This window comes from Nicotiana tabacum, chromosome 17 (assembly GCF_000715075.1).
Source record: "Nicotiana tabacum cultivar K326 chromosome 17, ASM71507v2, whole genome shotgun sequence".
NCBI classification, from domain to species: domain Eukaryota; kingdom Viridiplantae; phylum Streptophyta; class Magnoliopsida; order Solanales; family Solanaceae; genus Nicotiana; species Nicotiana tabacum.
The window spans coordinates 148,458,122-148,470,799 of NC_134096.1; the positions used below are offsets into that span (position 1 = coordinate 148,458,122).

At 38.3% G+C, this 12,678-nt stretch overlaps 1 pseudogene; it reads right to left on the bottom strand.

The window, feature by feature from the left end:
* The window catches only part of LOC142172163 (lipid phosphate phosphatase epsilon 1, chloroplastic-like), a 70,053-nt pseudogene extending 58,979 nt beyond the window's left edge, over positions 1–11,074 (bottom strand).
* Between the last annotated feature and the right edge of the window lie 1,604 nt (positions 11,075–12,678).

The window sequence follows — 12,678 nt, forward strand, 5'->3', positions numbered from 1 at the left end:
CATGGATTTGATGAACCGGGTGTTCAAACCCTACTTTGATTTCTTCGTGGTTGTGTTTATTGATGATATCTTGATCTACTCCCATAGTCGAGAGGAGCATAAGCAGCACCTTCGGATCGTTCTTCAGACTCTGAAAGATAGCCAGTTATATGCTAATTTCTCAAAATACGAGTTTTGGTTGAGTTCAGTTACTTTCTTGGGTCACGTTGTGTCAGCAGAGGGTATTCAGGTCGATCCTAAGAAGATTGAGGCAATTTAGAACTAGCCTAGACCCACATCAGCTACAGAGACCCATAGTTTCCTGGGTTTGGCTGGCTATTACCGTCGATTTGTGGAGGAGTTTTCATCCATAGCAGCCCCATTGACCAGATTGACCCAAAAGGGTGCCCCGTTCAGGTGGTCAGACGAGTGTGAAGCGAACTTTCAGAAGCTCAAGACTGCTTTGACCACAGCACTGATATTGGTGTTACCCACAGGTTCAGGATCTTATACAGTATATTGTGATGCATCTCGTATTGGTCTGGGTGCGGTATTGATGCAGGGTGGCAAGGTTATTGCATATGCTTTACGGCAGCTGAAGGTTCACGAGAAGATTACCCTATTCATGATCTAGAGCTGGCAGCCATTGTTCACGCACTGAAGATTTGGAGGCACTATCTTTACGGCGTGCCATGTGAGGTATTCACTGATCATCGGAGCTTGCAGTATTTGTGAAAGAAGAAGGAACTAAATTTGAGGGAGAGAAGGTAGATGGAGCTATTGAAAGACTATGATATCACCATATTGTATCATCATGGGAAGGCCAATGTGGTGGCCGATACTTTGAGTAGAAAGTTAGTCAGCATGGGTAGCCTTGCATATATTCCAGTTGGTGAGAGATCGCTTGCATTGGATGTTCAGGCCTTGGCTAACCAGCTTATGAGGTTAGATGTTTCTGAGCCCAGCCATGTTCTAGCTTGTACAGTTACTCGGTCTTCTTTGTTTGAATGCATCAGAGATCGGCAAGATGACGATCCTCATTACTTTTCCTTAGAGACACAGTGCGGCACAATGGTGCCAAACAGGTTACTGTTGGAGATGACCTAGTTTTGAGAATGCAGGGTCATATTTGTGTGCCTAATGTGGATGGACTTCGTGAGTTGATCCTTGAGGAGTCCCACAGTTCCCGGTATTCTATTCATCCGGACGTCACCAAGATGTATCAATATTTGAGATAATATTATTAGTGGAGGCGAATGAAGAAGGACATAGTTGCCTATGTAGCTCGGTGCCTAAATTGCTAGTAGGTAAAGTGTGAGCATCAGAGACCTGGTGGTTTACTTCAGAGGTTAGATATTCCTGAGTGGAAGTGAGAGCGTATCACTATGGATTTTGTTGTTGGACTCCCACGGACTCAGAGGAAGTTTGATGCAGTTTGGGTTATTGTGGACAGGCTGACTAAGTCAGCGCACTTCATTCCTATGGCAGTTACCTATTCCTCGGAGGGGTTAGCAGAGATTTATATTCGTGAGATCATCCGTCTTCACGTTGTGCCTATGTCTATCATTTCTGATCGAGGTACGCAGTTTACCTCACACTTTTGGAGGGCAGTTTAGCGTGAGTTGGGTACGTGGGTTGAGTTGAGCATAATATTCCATCCTCAGACGGACGGGCAGTCCGAGCGTACTATTCAGATCTTGGAGGATATGATCCATGCTTGTGTTATAGACTTTGGAGGATCGTGGGATCAATTCTTGCCCCTAGCAGAGTTCGCCAACAATAATAGCTACCAGTCGAGCATTTAGATGGCTCCCTATGAGGCATTATATGGTAGGCGATGTCGGTCGCTAGTTGGGTGGTTGGAGCCGGGAGAGGCTTGGTTGTTGGGCACAGATTTAGTACAAAATACCTTGGACAAGGTTAAGATTATTCAGGATCGACTTCGCACAGCTCAGTCCAGGCAGAAGAGTTATGCTGACCGAAGAGTTCGTGATATTGCATTTATGGTCGGAGAAAGAGTGTTACTTTGGGTATCACCTATAAAGGGTGTAATGAGGTTCGGAAAGAAGGGCAAGTTGAGCCCTAGGTATATCGGACCTTTTGAGATTCTGGAGAGAGTGGGAGAGGTGGCATACAGGTTTGCGTTACCACCTAGTTTAGCAGTTGTTTATCCGGTATTCCATGTGTCCATGCTTCGAAAGTATCACGGCGATCCGTCCCATGTGTTAGATTTCAGCTCCATCCAATTGGACAAGGATTTGACTTACGAGGAGGAACTGGTGGCAATTCTAGCCCGGCAAGTTCACCAGTTGAGATGAAAGAGTTACCCTTCAATTCGAGTGCAGTGGGGAGGTCAGCCTATTGAGGCAGCTACTTGGGAGTCCGAGTCCGATATACGGAGTAGATATCCACACTTGTTCACCAGCCCAGGTACTATTCTATGTCCGTTCGAGGACGAACGATTATTTTAGAGGTGGAGATTGTGATGACCCAAAAGGTCATCTTATGTTTTAGAACTCGAATCTGCGCTCTTAAGCATTAAAAATCTCATTTTACCCTCCTCGATTTGCGTGCGCAGTTCGGGTAGGTTTCCGGAAAGCTTTTATGTTTAAAACTAATAAAAATAAGAATTTTTTCTTTAAAAGTTGATTTTAGTGACTTCGGTCAACATTTTTGGTAAACGGGCCCGGATCTGTATTTTGAAGGTCCCGATGGATCCGTATCGAATTATGGGACCTAGGCGTATGCCCAGAATCGAATTCGAAGGTCCTTAGCTCAAGTTATGAATTTTTGATGAAAATTAAAAGTTTAGAAATTAATTCTTTTTAAGAATTGATTGATATTTGGCATTGTTAGTATCGGTCCGTATTTTGGTTCCGGAGCCCGGTACAGGTTTGTTATGATATTTAAGACCTGTCTGTGAAATTTGGTGAGAAACGGAGTTGATTTGACGTGATTCAGACGTCCAGTTGAGAATTTTTTTTTTTAAAGTGTTCTTGAGAATTTCATTTGATTTGGTGCTAAATTCGTAGTTGTAGGTGTTATTTTGGCGATTTGATCGCGCGAGTAGGTCTGTATGATGTTTTTAGAATTGTGTGCATGTTTGGTTTGGAGCCCCGAGGGCTCGGGTGAGTTTCGGATAGGCCACGAGATGTTTTGGACTTTGGAAACCTAGTTTTTCTGCAGACTCTGTGTTCTGGCATGTCCTTCTTCGCGTTCGCGAAGGTACTCTCGCGAACGCGAAGAGTAAACTGGGTAGCTAAAGTTTTCTTCTTCGCGAACACGAAGGCCTGCTCACGAACGTGAAGTGATGGGGGACTTACCCTTCGCGAACGCGACTGGCTCAACGCGAATGCGAAGCATGTGGGGACCTGGGGGGAGGGGGGGGGGTCGTTGCTTCATCGCAAAAGCGAGCCATGTCTCGCGAACGCGAAGGTCAGGGGAAGTAATCATCGCGAACGCGAGCTGGTTCTCGTGAACACGAAGGCTTGGCAGCCATTACTCTTCGCGAACGCGACAGTGCTCTCGCGAACGTGATGAACACTTGTCTCCTAGCACTTAATAGAAACCAAAAACAGGATTTTAGCCAAAAACTCATTTTTCTCAAAAATCAAACGGTGAAAGGCGATTTTTCAAGAGTCATTTCTTCCCCAAATTGTTGGTAAGTGATTCTAAACCATTTTATTTCAATTACCCATTACATTTCTTAAAATTTCAACCTAAAATCTAGAGTTTTCATGGTAGAATTAGGGGTTAGGGTAGAAACTAGGAATTTCGGGAATTTGGAGATTTAGACCTCAATTTGAGGTGTGATTCCAAAACTAATTATATATTCGGGCTCGGGGATGAATGGGTAAAAGGATTTTGGTCCGAACCTCGGGTTTTGACCAAGGGGGACCAGGGTCATTTTTTTGACTTTTTGAAGGAAAATTTGGAAAATTTAATTTATGCAATATAATTGATTCCTTTAGCAATATTTGATATTATTGAGTCATTTTTGAATGGATACGAGTGGTTTGGAGGTAAATTCGAAAGAAAAAGCTGTGATTGAGAATTAAGTGGCCTTCGGAGCGAGGTAAGTGTTGTGTCTAACCCTGACTTGAGGGAATTAGGAACCTTAGATTACTTGCTAAGTAAAATTCATGTGAGCGGCATATATGTGAGGTGACGAGTACTTATTCGCCGCCAAATTTACCTGTTTTTCCATGTTTCTCAGTTTTTCTTATATTGTCTCATTCCTATGCCTAATTGCGATGTGTTACACTAGTGTTGTTCAATTTATCGTTCTTGTCATGTTTACGGATTTTCTGGTGATAATTAAGTTTTTATTTCAAAGTTGAGATTGATGTTATGGAACCAAATATTGAGGTAAGATTTGTATATGTTATTCTACCTCCCTGTTGATATTTATGTATTGCATTATGGTAAGGGAGAGTGATAATGCACGAAGGGTGATGCCGTGCCATATTGTGAGTGTTAATGCACGAAGGGTGATGCCATGCCATGATATGAGAGTTAATGCACGAAGGGTGATGCCGTGCCGTTTCTATTTATTTTATGGTGAGATTGAGAGTAAAAGCACGAAGGTTGATACCGTGCATTTTTCCTTACTGTATTCACTATTCATGTTGATTCATGGTATATTGACTGCTCCGGTGATCACTCTATTGTAGTTCTTTATCTTGTAGTTCCCTCAGTATGTTCTCCTCCCGACATTTTCTATTTAGTTATTCATTTCTGTTATTTGCATATACACTGTTAAATTGTTCAGGTTATATGTGGGTGTCTTGTCTTATCCTCGTCACTACTTCGCCGAGGTTAGGTTCGACACTTACCAGTACATGGGGTCGGTTGTACTGATGCTGCACTCTGCACTTTCTGTGCAGATTTTGATACCGGCTCAGGTTGATCGAGATTTGCTACTGGTCCGCTGTCCGGAGACTCAAGGTAGATCTGTCGGCGTTCACAGACCTTGAAGTCCCCGTCTATCTTTTATGTCATACTGTTTTCTTTCATTCAGACAGTTGTATTTCTTTTAGACTATTACTTGTAGTAAATTCTAGAATGCTCGTGAATTGTGACTCCAGATCAGGGTGGTAGTAATTAATACAGTTTTTATGATATTCCGCACTTATTATATTTTATCTTAGTTAATTATTGTTAATTACTGAATGCAGATGAGGAATTGGTTTAATAATTCTCTAACGTTGGCTTGCCTAGCAAGTGAAATATTAGGCGCCATCACGGTCCCGTTGGTGGGGAATTCCGGGTCGGTGGCTTTATAATGCATTAGCTTGCAAAAGAAGCTTTTGAAATGCAGAAAATGCAAAGGTCATCAAGAAGGTTTCATTCTCCTTTTATATTTTTCTGCTATTAGTTGAACAAATTTAGTGGCGGCATTAACCATAATAGAATAAAAGTTCATACAATATGTATTTTTTTAATCCGATTGAACACTTGCTTGGCGATATGCTTACGACCAAGTAAGTTATCTCGGCTGCCCTTCTCACGTGAAGAACGTACACAATCTTTTTTAATTGGGTTTTATCTTAAATACTTTGAAATGTACAGAACTATATTGTATACATGCAGAGTGGTTACAGTGACTATATTATTTTGACTTTAGTGGCTTTTATGCAAAGGTAAACTCTCTTTCTTTTTTCTTTGATTTGTTTAAAAATTCAACGCCAATAATAGTTCATTCTTTTTCAAAGTTTTTGTCGGGATATATTAATTAAGGAGATGGGGTAAAGAGATGGATGAGAAGATTTTGCGGTGAAAATAGATAAAGAAACAGATTTTGATTACAGTTGAATTCGTTCAACATGAAATGAGAAATTCTTCTGTCTTAAAATTTTGAAGTTCGTCTTGTTAATAGAAGTTCTAAATTTGAAATAAGAGTTCTAGTAGATGACTGCTTTCCCGAGCCAACAAATTTAAGAACAAAATGAAAATATTTTTTGTAGGTTTTGTCCTTATGGGTTAGTAGTTTTAGCAATTCATGATGGAAGTGATGTGTCGTGAAATTTGCAAAGATGACAAAATTAGAGTGGTTTCGATATGATTTTTTATATTTTCTTCTTTCTTTGTGTATCGTCTAGGCTTTTACTTTGTTAAAGATACTATCCATTCATAATTTTTTGGTTCAGGAAACTCCAACGGACTCTGCAAAAACAAAGCCTTTATGAGTATGAATGGAGATCAGATCTTCAACAAGACTCTCATCTTTTCCTAGATGTCTTTCGTTTAGCTTCTTTTAGAATATGTTCATCCTAAATTCTATTATTTTATATATGAAAGTTTAACTTTTGTAAAGATTTGTGAAAGATGGGTCTTTCAAGGACCTAGAGTTTAAAATTATGCAATTTATATCAGAAAGAGGTGTTCAAGTTCCTCACATTAGAGGTACATTGTGTAATTTTCAAGTTGTCATGTGCAGAAAGGTAACATGTAATGACTATACGTTTTTGAAGTAATTTATGTGTCATTTCATATGGCTCATCAAATACATCAAATTCAAAAAGTTTATCTACTTAATAAACTTACGGAGGAAAACAAATGTGATGGTGTATGAATTGGTTTAATTATTCTTTTTGCCACAACTGATTAGCTTTCACTTTATGATTTCTTCATAGAGTTGGTTACCAAAAATTTTAACATTAAGCATGGATCAATTCAATTTCGTATTTCACCGAGGGTTTTGTCCAAAGAACTAGGATTGTTATCTCATTATTATAGAATTCAAAGTCTCAATTAGATTTAAAATATGATATTATTTAAATTATAGGTAACTAACTGAAAACAATAATCGTCCATAAAATAAATAGGAAAAATGCACAAAGCAGGAGATAGAAATAATGGTGATGTTATACTTTAATTTTTAAAATAAGATGAAGTAAATAACACAATTTTTTTATTGATTATTGATAAATGATCGTGGAAATTTATTAAAACAATACAATTCAATATGTTCAAATAAATCTGATCACAATTTATATTCTTTGATACGATCCGCGCATCGCGCGCGTGTATGGATATTAGTACTCCATAAAAATAGTAGTTTAATTATAGAGTTAATTATATTAATCTGTATTAAATATATCTTTTTAAAACTGAGCTGGCATCGATATTCTTATAATCATGAGAAAGTCTTAACCCGCAATGCCCGCGGCAACTGCCCCACAACCGCCCCGCAATTTTTAAAACATTCTTGAACCTGCCCCACACCGCGGAAGCTTAAACCCATCCCGCCCCGCGTAAGTTTAAAACCGCACCGCCCCACGCCCGCACAACCCTGTTTGCCATCCCTACTCTGTACTTTAGGACTACTAATCATAAGAAATCATAACAACACCAAGAATTCAAAGCAACAATTTAAGAGCTGGACATATATAGCTAGACAGCCACTTTGCTAAGAAATTTGATCAAATAATGTACAACGCAAGTCGCAAAACATTTAGGTCTGCTGGACCAACATGATATTGTGAGGGAGTATTTCCTCAACTAATCAGATTGAAAAAAAAAAAAAGAAGAAGGGTGTTGAATAGAAATAGCACTATTCAAACTTTTCAATTTTGATAAATAGTTATACAACAAAATTACAATACTTGTGGAAGCTAATATTTTTTGTTTAAACCGAAACAGAGAGGAAGATAACATGAAAAAATGAGTTTAACCGGAGCACTCGCAGATGGAAATTCAAACATTTCATTATGTATCTTCAGAACAATGTGTGGATTAATTAAATTAAATTGTATGATGGACTTTAGAAATCAGTATAACTAGCTCTCTTTTGAGAACCAGGGACATGCAGTGAAAATGAATAACAGGATTTCTGCCAATGCAAGACTTTATCAGTTCCAACTAAACAAGGACATAAAAAATGAAAAATTACAACAAACAATCTGTAAAGTAAACGTGGAGCTTGGTGTTAGCTATTAAATCAAGTTTTACATAATATATAAATTTTTCACCGTAATTATTCCCGTACAGCCAATAGATTAGCAAGTTATTCCTCTAGCAAATTAGCTTTCCGCTCCAACAATTCCTCTTTTTTGATTTTATCTTTTATTATTTATACATATATATATATATATATATATATATATATATATATATATATATATATATATATATATGACAACCATTCTAGCACACAGTTGCACATAGAAAATTCAGACATCCTCTCTCTTTTATGGAAAATTGGACAGAAATTGGCGAAATCTTTATAAAATGTCAAACGAATGATACATAAACTGTCACGACCTAATTTCATCTATAGGTCGTAATGACGCCCAACATCATCGCTAGGCAAGCCAACTAGTGAATTAGAAATATTATTTCTCTTTTAATGAGTTTTCGAGCAATTAAACTTTCCTTATTTGCAAGATTCAAGAAAATAAAAGAATAAAACCAAAGTAATAATTCAATACCACAATTCTACTAGTGTGTGTGCCAAGACGTGATGTCACAAGTGTATGAGCATCTAGTAGATTATACAAAAATTCTAAATACCGTCTGAACGTAAAATAGATAGAATACGAATACGAAGAGAGACACTAGGTACTGCGGAACGGCTCAGGAAAAACAACTCACCACTAGGCCTCGAGATTTCGGGGATGCACACTGGTAGGACCTCCTGATGCACCTGTCTCAGAACCTGCATAAAAAGTGCATCAAGTGTAGCATGAGTACGTAAACAACGTGTACCCAATAAGTATCAAGTCTAATCTCAAAGAAGTAGTGACGAGAGGTCGACTTCGACACTCACTATGGATCAATAATTATTCTGACAAAATCTTAATATAATTATTAGATGTATAAATAAATTCAAATCTTCTCAACAAGCAGGAGCAAATAATTCTTTCACAATTATATAATTTCCAAATAAGTTATTCCTTTTTAAAGGCTGTAATCTTACGAGCCACAACAAAATATCCAGACACCAAGTATTATTATTAAGCATGATTTATGCTGAGCTCGTACTGCTCGATCCGGAATAATGTGTACACTGCCGAGGGTCGAGTGTCACGAACCATAGATGCATCTATCTACTGCCGAGGCATTCGGCCCGCTCCACAAGAAGAGAAGGATACTTTATAAGTATTTGACTTAAACATTATTAAGGATTTATACTAAAACAATACGTATTTCATTAGCGATCTTTCACAATTTTTCTAACAAATTCCAATATAATTTAGGCATTTTAAATTAACAAGTATGGTGCAAAAATTCCAACTAGTTCATGCATTGGGTTCTAAACCTACCCGGACATAAGCATAATTAGTATCTACGCACTGACTCTCATCACCTCGTACGTACGTACGTAGCCTCCCACAAATTGTAGCATCATTTAATTTAAATCACCTATGGGGTAAATTCTCTCTTACAAGGTTAGACAAAAGACTTACCTCGTCCCGAAACTCACTTCCCGGTCACAGTTTTGCGTTAAAGCCTCAATTGGTGCTGAAAAATCCGAAACTAACCAAATGTTATATAATTTAATCAATACTTACTCTACAATTCGAAATTAAGTTATTAGATTTATTACCCAACCCAAATCGAAAAAATTTCTAAAATTTACCCCGGGTCAACGTGTCCGAATTTCAGAAATTTTCAGAGAAAATCGTCACCCATAACCTTAAGAACTCAATTATACAATTTTCATCCCATTCCATAACCATTTTCGTGGTTAAAATCTCATTTTTATCAAAACCTAGATTTTTCATCTAAACCCTTGATTTTCACAGTTTAAATGTTATAATCTACCCCTAATCTATGTATTTAACTCACAATAGGTAGAATTAACTTACCTCCAAGTTGCTAGGTGAATACTTCTCTTAAGAAGCTTCAAAATCGTCCAAGAAAGGAGAAAATGTGCTCAAAAATAGCTGAGCCACGTTTTAAGACATTCAGCCCAGCAATTTTTCGCTTCTATGGCTCGACAACTGCATCTGCGGAAAGGGCCTCGCAGATGCGGTCCTTCCCCTTAGCCGGCTCCTTTGCTTCTGTGACCAGCGGCTCGCTTCTGTTAGATCACTTCTGCGGTGTGTGCGTCGCACCTGCAACTTTCGTCCGCTCCTGCGATGCCTTCTTCGCACCTGCGCATTTGCAGGTGCGGTCCACTTTCCCGCTTCTACGGTCACTAGCAGCCCCCCTCTGGGCTGCTTCTGCGACTTGTGGATCGCTTCTGCGAGCTCGCACTTGCGGCTGTCCATGCGCAGGTGCGGTTACACCAGAAGCTGGAAGCTTCAGCCATTGCTCCTAAATCCAAACTTGGTCCGAGCCTCGTCCGATTAACACCCGAGGCCTCCGGGCCCCGCCCGAACATACAAACAAGTTTGAAATCATGAAATGGATTCGCTCGATCCCTCGGAACGCTTTAAACAACATCAAAACTAAGAATCATACCCCAAACCAAATTGATTCAACTTAAGAATTTTCAAGTTCTTCAAACTTACTCCGAACGCTCCTAAACGTACTTAAACTACTCGGAATGACACCAAATTTTGCATACAAATATTAAATCACCATACAGAACTATTCCTAGACTCGAAATTCCAAAGGGGCATCGATTACTCCAAAACCTAGTCCAAATCAAATTTGAAGAACTTTAAACCTTCAAATAGCTAACTTTCACTATTAAGCGCCAAAATGCTCCCGGGTTGTCCAAAACTCGATTCGAGCATACGCCAAAGTCCAAAATCATCATACGAACCTATTGGAACCGTCAAATCTCGATTCCGGAGTCGTTTACTCAAAACATTGAATGAAGTCAAACTTACCCTTTTAAAGCCAAACTAAGGAACCAAGTGTTCCGTTTTCAACCCAAACCCTTCAAATTCCTGAACTAACCATCCTCGCAAGTCATAAAACAGTAAAATCATATAAGAGGAGTCTTATTTAGGCTAACAGGGTTCTAGAAGACAAAACGACCGGTTGGGTCGTTACATAAACATGAGCATGTCAAAGGTTGACTAACCAGGCTATTGAGTGATGAGAAATCCAATTTGAAATTGGAAAATCTATTGAGTCTGGGAAATTGACGTTGGGAAACTTGTAAAGGTCGACATACAAGGTTCGTAGGAGCAGACATTTTGGTAGCTGCGCTTCTATGTTTCTCTGGTTTTTAATTAAGGAGACAAGACTCTTATCTTCATGTTGAGCAGAGATATATAATTTGAAGAACGAGGTGTAAGAAGCGAGCAACGAAGTTTAAAATTCACTTTCACTGTTGTACTATATTATTTTGACTTTAGTGGCGGTCTTATTTAGCGCAAGACAAGTAAGGCATCTCACTGCCTAACTGGATCTTAATTTGCAGCATCCCGTATGTGAGATACAGGAAAAAATAATCACAAGGCTCCTCTAAGTTTAGAGGTAAAATTAATCCCATCCCTCAACTACTCCACTTAACATTAAACATCCTCCAAGTATGTAATATTAAGGGAATTTTGGTCCAAATCTAACGTCATGCGTAAAACTTATGGGGCTTTCCTTCAAAGTTGGCAACATGGTGGTGGGATTGGATGAATCTAGTCTCAGCCATGGCTTCCCTTTTCCCCGAGGCGAATCCAGGATTTAAACTTTATGAGTTCAACCTTTACGACTCTTAGTATTGTGTCAAAACTAACCTAGATCTTCCATGGAAATGGAGGCAAGGTCTAGTGAGAAGAAGAGAGGAACTATAGAGTGAATGACAAAAGATCGTAGAGAGAGAAATTGTAATTTATATTTCTTTTCTTATGTCTACAATGTACAAATTGTGTCTAATATATACAAAGTTGTCCTAACTAGCCAACTGATATATGTATCTAGAAGAGTACATATTAAATAACACAATGTACAAAATGCCTCAACTACATTTTATAGCTCTGAACTCCCCCTCAAGTTGAGAATGAAAAATATTTTTCATTCCCAACTTGGACAACAGAAAAGCATGCTGCTGATGATGGATTATTATAAGCAGCGAAAGCAATCCCAGTATCAAAATCACATGTAATCTAGACAAATAGTATAAACGGGATTTCACGGATAACCTCTTGAAGCGTGAACAAGGCTCCTCTATCACGTGAGCCTCCAATTCCACAGCAACTCAATAAAATCTCCACCACCTGCACGATCACGATCTCCGAACGTTCCACGGTCTTCTACCGTGTTACTCAAATAATATCCGTAAAATAATAATTTCGTGTGGGCAAAATTTTCTAGGAAAATAGGCTAAAATTTTCGGCCACCTTGTTCTCTCCATCTAGGTGGAAAACTTTATGTATTTATAACACAAGTTTTAAGGGTTAAAACACTTTTTCAAAACCGGTTAGGTTTTTCTTTCCACCAGAAAAAGAATTCCTTTATTTCCTATTATTTAAGCACAATAGGGACCACCGAATTTAATTAACAAGGCTTCCAATTATGAAATTAATTTCTAATTTTCGAAATTAATACTCACCATAATTAGGTGCGAATTATTCCACTACAAATTCGTAATTGCACTCCTTATTCAATTTTGAAATTCATCCATTAAATCTTATTTAACCCTACATGTTAAGATTCAGATACTAATTAATTAAATTAAATTACTGACAATTTAATTTATTAATTATTTCCTTTAGACTTTCGCTTAACTTTTTTCATGTATCAGATACAAAATCCACCGGCCGGGTTTACACATGAAAACTTATAAGCTTTCATAAAGGTATA